Source organism: Labrus bergylta, chromosome 2 (genome assembly GCF_963930695.1).
Source record: "Labrus bergylta chromosome 2, fLabBer1.1, whole genome shotgun sequence".
Taxonomy (NCBI): Eukaryota; Metazoa; Chordata; class Actinopteri; order Labriformes; family Labridae; genus Labrus; species Labrus bergylta.
The window spans coordinates 33,242,688-33,259,526 of NC_089196.1; the positions used below are offsets into that span (position 1 = coordinate 33,242,688).

The 16,839-nt window shown below is 38.5% G+C and overlaps 1 protein-coding gene and 1 long non-coding RNA gene across 2 annotated transcripts in view; both read left to right on the forward strand.

Moving 5' to 3' along the window:
* Positions 1-16,839, forward strand: part of LOC136181107 (NLR family CARD domain-containing protein 3-like) — a 432,016-nt gene that overhangs the window by 361,634 nt on the left and 53,543 nt on the right. The window lies entirely within an intron of this gene.
* LOC136181232 (uncharacterized) lies at positions 13,325-15,062 on the forward strand. Its single transcript, XR_010667592.1, has 3 exons — positions 13,325-13,650; positions 13,830-13,879; positions 14,236-15,062. It is a non-coding gene; the product is annotated as an uncharacterized lncRNA (long non-coding RNA).

Genomic DNA, 16,839 nt, shown 5'->3' on the forward strand with positions numbered 1-16,839 from the left:
TTATGACACCGGAGACTGACACTTCTTCAGTGTACTGGATTGGAAATCTTAGTCCAGAGCTATTGGAGCCGGCCAAGCTGTGGGAGAAGTTCATTGTGGCAAATATGCCTAATGCTAAGCTCCCTGAGTATTCACACCACTGCACACTTAAATATTTTAAGAACGCTGGTCAAATAAATCCGGAGGAGTGGTTGAGTAGTCAACCTAAACAGGTTCACCTTAACTCATGTTGCATGATTTTGGGGCCACAAGGAGCAGCGATGAAGATAAACAGTGATGATTATCTTAACAAGGAGCACGACATCAAGGAAAGTGTTCCACATGTGACTTTGCTGGTTGCTGAAGGATTTGAACAGAAGCATATAGGGGCAATGATGGCAGAAGCTGAGAAAATACAGTTTGCACCAACAAAGGAGAATCCTGCTATCTGGATGAGTGAAGATCAGCAGTTCATGAAAATCATGATCTCAGCTCAAGGACAAGGACGACCACAAGTGGTGATAATGACTCATGAGTCAATTTTCAGTGCTAAATTAGACTCAGATAGTATGACAGAGGGGATGTTACAACAAGTTCCAGAATGTTTGTGGTCACGGCATAGTACTGATATTGGCCTTGTGAAGTCAGCCCAACCGGTGAGAGTTGAACTTCGACCAGGAAGCAAACCTCCTTGGAAGAACCAATATCCACTAAAAGAGGAGGCAATTCAAGGGATTGAACCACAAATTGAAGGTCTGTTGCAAGCAGGTGTGTTGGAGAAATGTTCAGATCCACAGAGTAACACACCTATATTGCCTTTAAAGAAGCCAGATGAATCATATCGCTTGGTACATGATTTAAGAGAGGTAAATGAAGTGGTGGCTGACTTTTCGGCGGATGTGCCCGATCCTCATACTATGTTGGCCCAAATTCCCCCAGACGCTACACATTTCACAGTGTTAGATTTGTGTGGAGCATTTTTTAGTGTTCCACTAAGTGAAGAAAGTCAAGGGTTGTTTGGATTTACATATAAAGGACAGGCTTTCAAATATAAGAGGCTCCCTCAAGGATTCAAACATAGCCCTCATATTTTCAATAAAGTGTTGAAGGATGATTTGGCAGGGTTAAATCAGATTTTGAAAAGTACTGTTATTCAGTATGTAGATGACATTGTCATCTGTTCACCAGATAAGGAAACGTGCCAAAAAGATTCAATTAAATTGTTGCAGTTATTGGCAGAAAAAGGACACAAGGCTTCTCGGAAGAAGTTGCAATTCTGTCAGGAGAAGGTGGTGTATCTGGGTCAAACAATAACTCAGGGACACAGAGGCATCTCTGACAACCATTTGGAAGCCATTCGAAAGGCGCCGAAGCCCAGAACAGTCAGAGAGATGATGACATTTCTTGGAATTGCGGGATATTCTTCAGCATGGGTGGAGGACTATGCCACTCTAACAGGGCCTTTGAGGGCTATGATCAAAGAAACCGGGAATGCTCAACTCCATTGCAATCTCACCTGGACGCAGGAAAGTCTTGTGGCATTTGAGACGATTAAACAGAGGTTACAGGAAGCACCAGCGCTAGCATTGCCAGATTATTCTAAGAACTTTTTGCTGTATGTGTCTACATCCACTGGGGGTAAATATGCATGTGCAGTTCTTTGTCAGCCCACAGGTACGGGGACAAGTCCTCAACCTGTTTCTTATTATTCTACTGGCTATTCTGAAGTGGAGATGGGGTTACCACTGTGCTACAGAGCAATGGCAGGAGTTTATCTAATGTATGATAAAGCATCATCAGTAACTATGGGTTACCCTGTAACAATTCTTACCCACCATAGTCTCAGAAATCTTCTGAATTTTGGTAAATATACTTTGACTATGCCTAGGCTTAGAGACTATCATAGGCTTTTAGAGCAGGAAGATGTCACCTTGGTAAGGTGTGTCACAGTAAATCCAGCTAAGAACTTGCCGACTCCAGAGGATGGGGAGCCACATGATTGTGTTCAGGAAGTGGAGAGATATTCGAAGCTCCGGTCGGATTTACAAGCTCTTCCACTGCATGAGTCGGATGTGGAGTATTGGACTGATGGGTCCTGCTATCGTGTGGATGATGCATTGAGTGCTGGTTATGCGGTAGTCAAAGCCCAGGGGACGGAGTTTGTTGTTGAAAAAGCAGAAGAAATACCACAACCTGCATCTGCACAGCTTGCTGAGCTAGTGGGGCTGACTGAAGCATGTCTGTTGGCTGAAGGCAAACGGGTGACGATATATACAGATTCGGCATATGCACATAATGTGTGCCACCTATTTGGATCGGTGTGGAAGAATCGGGGGTTTAAGAAAACAGATGGTTCTCCGATACAGCATCATGCCCAGATAATGAAATTGTTGCATGCAATGATGAAGCCGAAGGAAATCTCAGTGACTAAGTGTGCAGCACACAAAAAGGACATGTCAAGGGTCACACAAGGTAACAAAGTAGCTGATGAGGCTGCAAAGGCGATAACAGGAGCAAACAAATTGGGCAAAGTTCTTCTGATCACCCATGAAGTGGACTTGGAGGATAACATTACGCTCAGGGATGTTGTCTCAATGCAAGAAGCTGCTTCTGCGATGGATAAACAATTATGGAGAGACAGAGGAGCCACTCAAGATTCCACTGGCCTGTGGAGAAATCATGAAGGACTGCTGGTAGTGCCCCCAGACCTGCTGGGTCTGATGATCCAGGAGGCACATGGTTTAGCCCATGTTGCAAGGGGGGAGGTTAGGAGAAAGATCACGAAAGAATATGGTTTTTGGGCACCGTACTTGCTTGAACAGATTGATTATGTCATAGGCAGGTGTACTATCTGTCTAAAAAACAACGTTCGTAGGGGTGTGATGGTTCCTCCCGGTTACATTCCAACGCCAACAGGTCCTATGCGTGAGTTAGTTGTGGATTTTGTTGACATGATAAGACCGGTAGGAGGTAAAAGATACATGTTAGTTGTTGTGGATAGATTTTCAAGGTGGCCCGAGGCCTGTCCAACTAAGCGGAAAGATGCTCAGTCTGTTGCCAAGTTTTTGTGTCGTGAGGTTATAAGCAGGTGGGGACTCCCAGACCGCATATCCTCAGATAATGGGAAAGAGTTCGTGGATAAAACAGTAAGACTAATTCTGCAAAAATTGGGAATTAAACAACGTTTAGGAGCTGTTTATCATCCGCAAAGCCAAGGTGCTTGTGAAAAAATGAATGGTGTGTTAAAAAACCGCATTGTTAAAATCTGCCAACACACAGGTTTGAATTGGGTGGAAGCGCTTCCACTGGCGTTAATGGTGTGTCGTTCAAGTGGGCTCCGTGATTTGCGCATGACACCCCATGAGTTGGCAATGGGCAGACGGATGCCGACACCTTGTTTGTGTACAAGTGGCAAGGGTCCAAGTTTAGCCCTTTTAGAAGATGAAATGCGAGTGTATGTTAATTACATGGCTGCTTTACATAAGAGAATATACACATATGTCTCTGACAGGCAAAAACGAGAGGAGGTGCAAGAGAGACTCGATGAGCAAAAGACGAATGCAGTGCAACCTGGAGACAAGGTATTCGTGAAGGTATTTAGGAGGAAGTGGTTTAATGAACGCCGCGAAGGACCATTTGAAGTAGTCCGCAGTACGGGAACTGCGGTCCAGGTTAAAGGGTCTCCTACCTGGTATCATTTATCACATTGTGTTAAAGCGCCAACAGAAGAGGTTCCACGATCACAGAACCGAGATGTTGAAAGCGCAAGAGAGCCAACAGAAGCTGCAGAAGCAGCAGAGGTTCGTGCAGACCCCCAAGGTCAGGATCCGGAAGAAGGGATTGACCATGTTGGGGCTATGCATGATGATTTTGATTACACTTTTGATGATGTCAGGGATGACTTGTCAGTCCATGAGCAAGAAAGACGATTTGGTGACATTGATTTACAACATGTCCCAGAAACAACAGAGTCTATTTCTCAAGAGCATGAGTCAAAGACTCCAGAGGGCTGTGATGCCTCTACAGGAAAATTCACAGACCCAGTTGGACCAAGGAGTCCAAGGCCAACCCGAAGAAAGGTTAGACCAAAACGTTACGAGGACTAGAGTAGAAGTGATTTTGGGAAAGTCAGTTCAGCTCCCATGTCAGTGTACAAAGGAAAATAATGGGAAAGGGAAATTCCGAGTCAAGTGGGAAGATAGCCATGGTAAGGTTATTGATTTATTGGGGACATCACCACTAGAAAAGTATGTGTTGCTTAATGATCGAAGAAGGTCAAAGATTGAGGGAGACTGTAGTCTTTATTTACGTAGATCTCAGATTGAAGATCAAGGTGACTATAAGTGTACATATTATGACCCAAAATTAGTAAATATGGGAGAGCATAGTGTCCAATTGGGGTTAGGTTACAGAAACAGTATTGTGACTTTAGTGGTACTAAATGAAACTAGAATTGCAAAACCCCTGGTTGTTGAAGTAGGAAAACTGTCAACTACCATATCAACTCTCCCGCTGATTGAGAAAATAAAGCAGACATCCACCTTTTCAAAACTGAAGGTTACTAACGTCACAGAGATATTGCGTCTAAATACAGCTGAGCCTCAAATGATTTCTACAACTCAATTTCCTGTAAACATTGTGATTAAAGCTACGTTAGGGAATTCAGCACGCCTTCCATGTAAATGTGGAAAATGGAATAATGATGATAATAATCCCCCTAATTGGAAAAATGCTCGTGGTGAAGAAATAGTGCTAACAGGACCTGAAATTAATAGTGTGCCTCGTGATCAAAGAAAGTATATTTTGTATAATCACATAAGGTTGTTTAGGGTTGAAGACGACTGTACACTTGTCCTAATCAATGTAACAGGGGAAGATCAGGGAGAATATACATGCACTTATTTGGATCCAGAGTTTAAATTTGTACCATATCACAATTATTGGGTAAAAGGGTATAGAACTCGTAAGATAATGCTTGTGGTAGAAGGCCTAGATCCTATTGAAGTAGTTACGGTGGCTAAAGAGGTTCAAAAGCAACTAGTCACTCCAAGGGTGACTGATGAACAGATGATGTCTACTACTGTAGCTCAGAGAATAACTAGTAGTATTAACGTATCAACTTTGGTTACTACTCTAGCTGCGAGTAATTTTACAAGTGAGGTTGTAAAGATGGGATCTACTATCAACGAAACAATGATGAGTTCTTCGGTGTCTACAAAGTCTGTAGGTATGATGTTGACATCTGTTGCTACATCTACATTAGTTAAGGCAGCTGAAACAATTCAGATGACTATGTCGAATCTGATTGATGATTTTGTAGATGCTGACGGGACATCAGAAGTCATGACTAAACATCTTCATGCATTAGAGAAGCGTGAAACCCAATGGAAAGCTTATGGGTTTGATTCCTTGGTGTTGCAAATTGCAGACCCGTGGGCAAGTAGAAATATGTGGTACCAACAGTTGACTCACTCTGTTAGATTGGCTAGTAATTTGAGTGGTCCATGTGTTGTGAGAGTTCCAGCACCAGGCACATGGCCTTCAATTCTAGAGACGATACCAGAACCTTTAACTTCTAAATGTCAAAATTATGCGCTATCGTGGTTGGTATTTAAGCAACAAGCACCATATGATTATTGGATGGCCGTGTCGGTGCATCTATTTACACCTCAACGGAATTGTGCTTGGTTGAAGAACTTATCATATATAAATCTCCTTGATCAGTATGAAGATATTACGACAGCAGTCCCTGATCCTATGGAAGTGACACCTGTGAAGGTTAAATCTTGTTTTTGTTCAAATGGTACTCATGGTGGAGATGGTATGTTTATGGGAATATCAGAATGTGATAACTATATGATGCAATTTGGACGATGTGATCAAAGGGCTATTGATGACATGTATATAGTGACCTTTCATGCACCACATCGCCGACTGAGTAAAACTCTAAGTGTAAAGAATCAAACTTTACCGGGTAATTTTACCATAGGAACATTTAAAGATATCTGGTGGATTTGTGGCGATAAGGCATACTTATTTTTACCTTATGGTTGGATTGGATGTTGTTCTATGGCACAGTTGAAACTTCCGTATGATGTTTTTGTTATTCAGAAGGGACAAGGGTCTGATGAGGATAACTCTACGACAATCTCTAGCAGTAGAAAGAAAAGAGATTTGGCACAATTTCACAACTTGGAGTCTTATCATTGGAGGATAAGTTTGGGAGAGAAATGGGGAATAGGATTGTTTCCATGGTATGGTGTTACATACTTAGCTGATCATATTGATAATATTACATATACCCTGCAAGGTTTTGCAAACGAGACCATAAAAGGTTTTGAATATTTGTCAAATACTCAGAGGAGTCATCGATTGACGTTGCTGAAACATGACATGGCTCTTGATTACATTTTGGCCAAACAAGGTGGCCTCTGTGTAGCTTTGAATCTAACTGGAGAAGCCTGTTACACTTTGATTCCTGATGCCACTGACAATATGACTAGTGTCATAGATGCTTTGAAACTAATTAGGGATTCATTTGGTCCATCAGAAAGAGCGGGATGGTCTGCGAATACTTGGTTACAAGACCAATTAGGACCAGTAGGAGCTATAGTGGATCAGATTTTGGTGGCTACCCTTCTATCACTGTGTGTGATGTTTTGTTTTTGTACGCTGTTGTTGACCTTTGCTAAGGCTATGATATTGAGATGGGTAGGAGTTGTGATGCCAGGAGAAAACATTCAGATGCCGCTACTGAGTGGTAATGACCTAAGTGAAGGTGAGGAGGTCATAGAGATTGGAGAGAAATATCCATTTTTGAATATCTGAATTCAACATTGACTCACTATTATTTTGAACTGGAAGTGAATTGATAAAAGGGGGGAATTGAATATTTTAATCATGTATATTAATCATGTATATGTTAATCATGTAGTGGAATAATGTGAAAGTATGATACAAAAATGAATATCTTTGATGGTTTTGTATGTACAAAGATACTGGCTGTTGATTTTTCTTCCCAGGATGATATTTGGGAGACCAATGTGAGGGTGGCTGATTGTCCAGAGATCCTTCCAGATTAATGGAGTTGAAACAACCAAACTTAAGAAAATGGAGGATGGAAATGGACAACGGAAACCTGAATGAAGACATCATGATGAGGGGTTTAGATTGAAAAATCATTGAAGGTTTATTACAATGTAACTTGTATTGTTGATAAATATTTTTGTATGTTTTACTTTATAGTAGATATTTTTAGCAAGACATATTTTTCTGGAACTGTATGAGATGCATATATTGGGACCTCAGGTGTTTTCTTTCTTTATCGATCCTTAGGGAAAGTGGTGTTAGGTAGGGAGAGGTCCATTGGAAGGTGCGATGGGTCGACCAGCCTGACTTTGGACAATTTTTAGATTTTATTTCTGAGGTTTTGAATGTGTGCATTTATATATCATCCTGAAAAGTTTTCATAACCCTTTTCTTTTTAATTGGTTTGGAGTACTATAGGTGGTTGCCTGGGGCAGAGGAACCGTGAGAGAGTTTTTCCTGTCTAGATTGTTTGATGGATAATAAACAAAGATAGCTGCCTGATGGGTTTTTCACTCTCACACTCCACAAATAAAATTTTACTATATTACTAAGGTTAAGCATGAACAGAAGTGATTCGTATGAGGCTAATTAACATCATAATTGTATAATTTATCTCGTTTGCGAGACTATAGTCTCGCTAGGGGGGACTATGAAGTGTCTGATGTAACCAGGACAGAGATAATATAAGTTTACAATGGGTGCGTCTGGAGATAGTATCTGAAGGAGATTTAGGAGTCCCCTTAGGTGGAATGTTTAAATTGAGGTGTTGTATAGGAGTATTGCCATATATGGTTGTGTAACTTGATGTTTTTATGACCCATGACGAAAAGCAGATGTTTAGGTGCATATAAGCAATTGTCTCTGTGTGTTTGACAGAGATCATTATTGGCTTCTTGATCCTCCTGGTCAGACGTGACCAGTGATTCTGTTTCTTGCTTAAATAAAATTATACTCTTTGAAAGCAAGTCAGTCTCAACGGCGAATTTCTTCATCATCAAACATATCAACAACAAGGAAATCCACATCAATATCTATTGATTTTATTCAATGTATAAATGTAACTTTTTTTTTTTTTTTACAAATCCGTCTTCCTTATATTTAATGTAACCAAAATAAGCAGATACTATCTCAAACATTTTTGTATGAAAGTTACTTTCAACAATTGCCACAAAATCACGAAAGCATTTATATTTAATACATTTTATCAGATATATTAAGTAAAATATACATGACTAAGGAATCATTTATTACAGCGTAACGCAGCAGAAAAAAATAAATACATTTGAATAAAATGCAACATTGATGGTTAAGACTAAAGAAGTCTTATCCTAATTCTAATTTAAAATGAGATGCAACCTTTTTCATCAAACTCATTGGGTATATTATGAGCATTAGGACAAGAATTTCTACATTTCATCCAGAATTCATGTTTAGAATAGAACTAAAGAGACAAAGAGAACACTTCCAGAAGAACTCTGAAAATCTAATTATAACTTTTACTAGCCCTTCAATACAAGCTATAGTACACATGTAATTGAGAGGGTGATGTTTTTATATTCAAATAAGAGCAAAGGCACATCTCTAATTTAAATTTTTCTGTATTATCTTCTAGGTGTCTCCAGATGAGATGGCGGTGTAAAATCTGTGGATTCATAGCGACGACAAGGGGTGATCTTCTGACCCATTACAGACTACAGCACAGGACATTTGAAATTGGAAATCCGGTACCTTGTCTTGTTCATGATTGTCCATGCTCCTTTAAAACTTTGAATGCCCTACGCACACATCTTTCAAGATATCATCCAGAAGATGAAACTAGAGGGCCAGGAGTCATCTTCTGTTTTACATGTTTAATTTGCTCAACTCAACATCCCTCTAAAAAAGAATATTTTCTTCACCTTGGTAATCACCTGAGGAGATATGAAACTGTAGAGTGTGTTTTTGTTGGATGCACATCTTTTGTTGGCATCATCTTCTGTATGTTAAAGGCTGCTTGAAATGCTGTACCTTTAATAAAGTCTGATAAAAAGTGTTACTTTCGTCAAGCATTAAATGTCATTGTATCTTACTTAAGTAATATTTATTCTAATCTCACACTAAAATGTAGGTCATAACGCGAACATATATGTAATTGCCGAGAAATTATTATATTTACATTTTAATTAATTTATCAAGGAAAATTAAAAAAATGCACTGAATATAAAGATTAGTATTACTCAATGTTATATCATTTATATATTGAATTTAATTATTTATATCAGTACCTTTTACTAATTTAGACATTTCTCTTATTGATATCTACTTAATCTTTTTGTTTAAATTTGGTTAATTTATTTTTGTGCTTTATTTGAATCTACTCAATTTAAACAGGTAATTCTTAAGGGTCTGATTTGAGTAATATTAACTCAACTTTTAACATAGTTAGATTAAATTAATAATATTACGTGCAATCTGTTGCCTCAATTTTATAGAGTAGTTATGGTGTATCTTTTTTTTTTTTTTTACAGTGTAGTTAAAGTTAAACAACTTTCGACTTGCTCAAAACATTCAATTATTTTCTGAATTGTAACCCTTTAAATGCAAAGTTATTAGTTGAATGATGATTAGAGTCTTGGATATGTGACAAACTAGTAACAAAGTTGATTTGATTGCATTAGTCTTTTCTATTTAACCTCTGGACACCTTGGTTGCCAAAATGTACTCACAAAATCTGCAATAAAATGATCAATATTTGCTTTTGTATTTTGCTGTTTTCTACACTTTCTATGAGCTTCTTGTTGTGCAGATCTTGTTTTTACTAAGCAGTCTTTGTTTTTCTTTTGTTTTTCTTGTTTCTCAACAATAGTCAAAGAGCCGATTTCTTCTGTCGTTGTCAGATGCTTTACAGGAGGCTTTGCCCGAGAACAGGTACTTAACTTTATTTGGATGCATTTCTTTGTTTCTTCTATTTTGTAAAATATTTGTATTAATATTTTGTGTTCACTCTATATTATAAAATGCCCATTGTTTCACAAATGCTCATCTTCTCTCTCCAGATGCAATCATAAAACAATTAACCGGTTTCCAACGGTGGCGCTGCTCTGTAGCGACCCGGGCTGCCTCGTGCTAAGAACCCAAAGTATTTATATACTTAATAATGTTATCGTTTTATGTTCGATGTGAAGGATGATGTTGATGTTTTTTTTTTATTGCTGCAGCACGGGTGAAGAGCTGAAGACAAATTTCTCACTTTGTGAGACAATAAAGTTAATCCTGTCCCCTGCTATCCCTCGGCCATCTGTGACCACTTCTACTCCCTGCACTGTTTGATATTGTTTGTTCTGTTAAACTAGTTATTTGTATTTATTTATATGAAATATTAGAGTTATTACCATTTTAGCTGCCCTTCAGCTGCTCTGAGTGTGGTAAAAGGTTTAGTTTTAAGGGAAATCTGACCAAACACATGATGATTCACACTGGAGAGAAACAATATTGCTGCTGTCACTGTGAGAAAAGTTTTACCCATAAGGCCAGTCTGACATATCACATGACAATTCACAGAGAGAAATCCCTTAGATGCTCTCAGTGTGGTAAAACAATTTAGACAAAAGGGGGGTCTGAAGTCACACATGTTAGATCACAAAGGAGAGAAAGCCTTCAGCTGCTCTGTTTGCAGTAAAGGTTTTTCCCAAAGAGGAAATCTGACCAGACTCATGTTAGTCCACACTGGAGAGAAATGTTAATCCTGTGCAATGGTAAAACTGATCCAGAGGAATCCAAGTTAACAACATCACTAATTTGTATTCATAAGTATGTATTGACTAACAGATGTTTAAGTGCAGTTATAAAGGGATATAAGACAATTCTATTGACAGAAATCTGTCTCTACTTTTTTCACATTGATGTTTTGTTGCTGACATATGAACCAGTAAGTTGGGAGCAGCTATGACGTTTGAATTGAAAGGGTTTATATGAAACAGTTACAGTGTAAGGATCCTTCTTCTCTCCTGATATCTTCTCTTCTTTCTGTCACTCTGTTTCCTTGGAGGTCTCTGTGTTGGGTAGCACAAGTTCTTCAGACAGCTCATGTGTAACCTTGTAATAAATAAACTGATGTAGAGTGAGAAAGACTTTCATCTACTTGTGTTATTTTGTGTCGAGTGTCTAAAGTGTCTTTGGTAAAGAAAAGGAGTTCAGCAGATCCTGATGCAGAGCGACCACAGTCAGGTCAGGTCGATGTCGATTTCACTGAAAACCTGTAAGCCTTAATAAGAATCCTGCAGTCAGAATACAAAATAAAGAAAATCACAAACTGAATGATAACACCTGTAGATGTCATCTGGCATTCTGGATTTACTCAACATATTGTTAGAAGAAACGATAAAGATGCATTATAGCCTTCAGTGTGTGTAACTAAATGGTATATGGAAAAAAACACTTCAATGGTGTGTTTATTTGTTCTGTTATCATTTCTCTCTTTGGCTTCCTTTTTGCTGCTTCACTGCTTTTTATACATTTTCAGCTAAGAGGAAAATGATTCTTCGATTGGTCTTGGCGCTATCCAATTCCCACGGTAACCTGACTCGTCATCAATCTTAAAACTTTTCTTATTTCAATAAAAGTAACTGCTTTCATTTATCAATATTTCACCTCCAAGCAGACCCTTATTCTAAAAGACTGAACACATTGGTTTGGGTTAGGCCATGATAGTAAAAGAGTTCAAAGAGGAGACTTTAATGCAGCGAGGTTACAACTGTTTATTGTGTGTGGTTCTGAAAAGCAAGGAAAATATCTATGAACAAAATTCTTCCCATATACATTCCTATTATAATTGTAAAGTAATCTGGGGAAGCAGTTTTCCACTTATACAATGTTAACCATGCATCTTTTAGCATCCTTACCTTCCTTTTTCTCATTTTAACACCAAACAACACAAATCAGAATTTAAGTTAATATCACCATTAAATGAATCTGAATTTTAGTATCTATTCAGTTCTTTATCTTTTGTTTACAATTTAAACAAACCAGTTAAATGTGTTCAATATTAATTATTATTTACCCTTCTAATGTAATTGTTTCCTGTGAACACTACACCATAAAACCAGAATGCAGAGTGCATCACTATGAAATAAACAGCCTACATTAAATACATGTCACCATTCAAACATTCTGAACAGATAATTACCAAAGAACACAGCACACTTACCAAAGGTATCTCTGCTGTCTTCCTTTCATTGAATTCATCCTGAAAGTGTCTCAGCCTCTCACCTCACTCCTGCTCTCACACACACCGCTGACACTCCTGTCTGTCAGTTAGAGCCACTCAGCAGGTTTACACACCTGGCTCACAAAGGTTACCTGATTTCCTGACCTGCTCAGTGCTGCTCTCCAGTGTTCAATACAAACTTTAAATAAAGGCTGACAACAGAGATAACCTGATAAGTAATAATAAAGCTGATTAACCTTTAAACACAAAGTAAATAAAAGCATATTAATATTTAAATTTTCTGTTTGTCCTTAGATTTTAACAAAACAAAGACTGATTTAAAAAAAATCCCCCAGACACCAAACATTTGTTAGATGGAAAATAACTCGTTTTTTTTTTATTTTTTTCATAAATAATAACAGTGACATTAAGTAATAAAATTGGCAACTAAAGGTTTAAAATCCTCAAAATGATTGAATGTTTGGTAGTTTTGAGCAGGGCGGAAGTTGTTTAAGAGATTTATGCAGAAAAAAGGAACAAAAAAATTAATCTGTCCTATTTTTATATTTTTGACAGACGACACAGAGACACTGAAGAACCAGGAGACCAGAACCCAAACCCAGGATAGAGAGGTTCAGTGAATGTGGTGTTGAAGGTGTGGAGGTGGATCAGTGTGTCAGAGGAGACTCTGTAGAAGGACAGAGAGCCAGCAGGACAGTCCACATACACTGCTACTCTGTGAGAGACAGAGGAGGAGGAGGAGGAGGAGGAGGAGGAAGAGGAGGAGGAGGAGGAGAAGATCTCTGTTCTTCTGTTATTGTGTCTGACAGAGTAACCTTCAGAGCAGAAGACTTCACAGCGACCAGTCAGACCAGTCCTACACAGCAGCTGAGACCAGTTATCAAATCTGTCTGGATGATCAGGATATGACTGAAGCTCCTTCACACATGTCACCTTCCTGTTGTTGTCAGACAGTTTGAGGTCTCTGTTCACTGTGTTTGTGTCCAGTTCCAGCTCACAGGCGTCTAATGGAGAGAACGAGACACAGCACACAGTCACACCATCCACACAGCTGATCCAGGATTTACTGTAGCATCTTCTACAGCACTAAAAGGTCATGTACAGGCAAACAGAGAGAAGGGAAAAGAAACAATCTGTGCTCTCAAATAACAAAGCAGTCTCAAATCTTTTTGAGGAATTACAGCTAAAAAGATTTTACTTTGCATACAGTACATCCTCTGATAAATAAAGTGAAGTACTTTGATTGTATTTCTGTGGTGTTCCTGTAGGTGACCATGATGCAGCCAGACTGAAGCAGCAGGTTGTGAAGGTGGACGCCATCATCTTGTTTTTGCAGCGCTGATTCTGAAGAGAACACCTTCACAGAGGACTCAAAGGTAAAATGATCTCTCATATGATTGGACCGTGTTATTGTAACCGCTATCTGCATCAAAGTAATTTTAGTAACAATTTATAATCCTTCTTAAGATGTAAGGAAGACTAGCAGAAGATTTTAACAGCCTCTATGGTTCTGCAAGAAGTTCATGTTTAAATTGTTCTTCTTTCTGTCTTCAAGGAAATCAATGCTCAAAGGAAACAGCAGTCCAGACTCTGATTCCAGCTCCGGTGAGGTTCTGCACACAAATTGGCTTTCTGATTATATGAGAATATTTAACATTAGTTTAATTTATCAGGCTGGCCCATGTGATGACAGTTTACAATAATCTTCAATAGAAAGTGGCAGGAACACTTTTGTCTTTAAACATAAATTCATAAAGCTGATCATATTATTGAATTCATCATGTCTTATTATATATTTTGTTTTTTCTCTTAAATAGTTCTCCTGTCTTAAAAACAACCTTTAGAACCTGAAGTTTAGCAGAACCTGAGGACAGATCTGATTTCAGGTCTGAGGCAGAAACATCACAGTAAAATTCATTATACTTTACATTTAACTCTGTGATTGTTTTTCTTTATTACAGAAGATGCTCTCAGATTCAGATCCATCAGCAACCCCTGACAACATGGAGGACTCGTCCCCTGACAACATGGAGGACTCGTCCCCTGACAACATGGAGGACTCGTCCCCTGACAACATGGAGGACTCGTCCCCTGACAACATGGAGGACTCGTCCCCTGAGCGTTTCCTGTCCTCTCTCGATGGTCTTCTTCTCTTCAGTTATTAACTCTTGAAAACAGCAGCACAACATGCCAGACTGTTTGACAAGTCTGTGATTGAATAAATGGAAATGGAATCTCATATGTATCTTGCTATGCTTATTGGCTTTAAATGTTTAATATTAAATAAGTTTGAAGGCCATTTATCTCAGACGAGCCCGGCTGTGACAAGCTGAGCTCGTCTGTTAGCTTTGCTGTTGTTGGTCAAGAAGAAATTAATGTCAGTTCAAAGCCTTTTCAAATGTGAACTATAAACTTAACTGCTAAATGATTTTACTGTGACCAACACTTTGTTGTACTCCAGTTAATCAGAAACAGTCATATCAGATTTTAAAAAAGTTTATTTAAACATTTTATGAAAAGAAATCTTCAATAAACAACCCCTGGCTTCATTAACCATGTGGAAGTAAGGGAGACCATCAGGTCAAACTGCTGGGACATAGGAGAAAGTATAAAACATAATTTAACAAAGAAATCCAAACAAAAATCAAATAAAGTAAAGAGATCCTGGATGATTGTTTGACTGTTAAAATATGATGGAAAAGCAAATCCAACACAACCCTCCAGCATCTGGCCTTTCAAACACAGGGCAACATCATGTAAAGAAAAATAAATTAAATATTGACCTGGATCTCTGTGTTTTATCTGAGGATGACTATGGTAGCCTTCTCACTGTTCACTGTCACAAAGCTCCAGACTCTGTCCACCTTCTTCAGACGTCGATCAGCTCCTCTAGGTGATGGCAGAGAGGACTCTTCATCTGGGAGAGCTGCTGGTGTAAGGTCATTTCTACCACAGTGGATGAGCAGGGCATCTGGCACAGGTGATAAAAGGAGGAGGTTCCTTCAAACTAAGAGACCCCAGCCTGACCTCTGTAACAGGTGTGCAGATGAAGGTTGAAATGAGTCATTTTTAGGTTCTGTTGATTGTAAAATGGAAAAGAAAACATCACCTTTCTATTTAATATTTATCTGGTGTATGACTCAGTGTGATTTTTATTTTTAGAAGACTGTATTGTTAACAACATCTTGTTTTGACAATCCTCTAATGAAACTTAAATAAAAATCACAGGATATAAACTTTTAACAGATGATTTTAACTTAAACTTCACTTCTGTGGAAGATGTCAGACCAGCTTTTATCTCTTCTTTGCCTAAATGAAGACACAAAAAACAATTGATTTACTGTTCATTTAAATATATTAGAAAAGCAGACATGAATCACATTGCAGACTATCAGTTTCTAACAGAATACAACATATCTTACCACCTGTAGTCTACGGTCTGTGGTGCTAACCTAGCTTAAATATAGCTTAAATATAGAATGATTTCGTTAAAACCAGAGGACCCAGCAGCCCACATATTTTCAATAATGATCAAAATAACTGGATTTTTTAAAACACAGTGTTTAAATATTAGACTCTGAATACGGCGGTTTGTTGTACTTACACATTTCTTCATCATAGACCGGCAGAGCGCTTTCAGCGTAGCTGGGCTGCGTAAGTCATCAGGGCAGTACGCTAAGTGGGCGGGGCGTGTTACCAGGGCTCCTCCCCCCGGACCCTACTGCGCAGACTCTGGCTCCAAATGACGTCAAAATCGCAAGATGGAAGCGCCCCTAAGCGGCGTATTTTGGCTTCAAGAACGTTGAGTGGGAACAGCTACAGTGCGCGCCCACTGCTCTCACCTCGTACTCTCTCTCCTCACTCGCTCCCCCCACACACACACACACATGCACACTGAGCCCTGAGCCTGAGCCACTGTGTGTGTGTGTGTGTGTGTGTGGGGCAAACATTGTATCATGTTGCAGCTGATAACAGCGTGAAGCTTTTTTTCTGCATAAATCTCTTAAACAACTTCCGCCCTGCTCAAAACTACCAAACATTCAATCATTTTGAGGATTTTAAGCCTTTAGATGCCAATTTGATTACTTGATCACTGTTGTTATTTATGAAAAAAAAAGTTATTTTCCATATAACAAATATTTGGTGTCTGGGGGATTTTTTTTTAAATCAGTCTTGGATATGTCAAAAATTATACAAAATACTGACTTTGATGCATTATTAGTTTTTGTGTAGCATCAGATTTAAAATGTACTACCCTCTTGAGTCATTAAGGACAAAAATGTTCACTTCCAAAAACTGCTATAAAAATAATACAGATTAATTTTTTTTCTGCTTTTTGGGTTAAATCTTTTGATCAACTTCAGTCCTGATCAAAACGATCAAATATTGAATAATTATCAGGATTTAAACCCTTTAAATGACAGTTTGATTACATGATGATAATATTCTTAATGAAAAAAACACACAAAAAACAAGTTATTTTCCATATAACAAATGTTTGGTGTCTGGGGGATTTTTTTAAATCAGTCTTTGTTTTGTTAAAATCTAAGGACAAACAGAACATT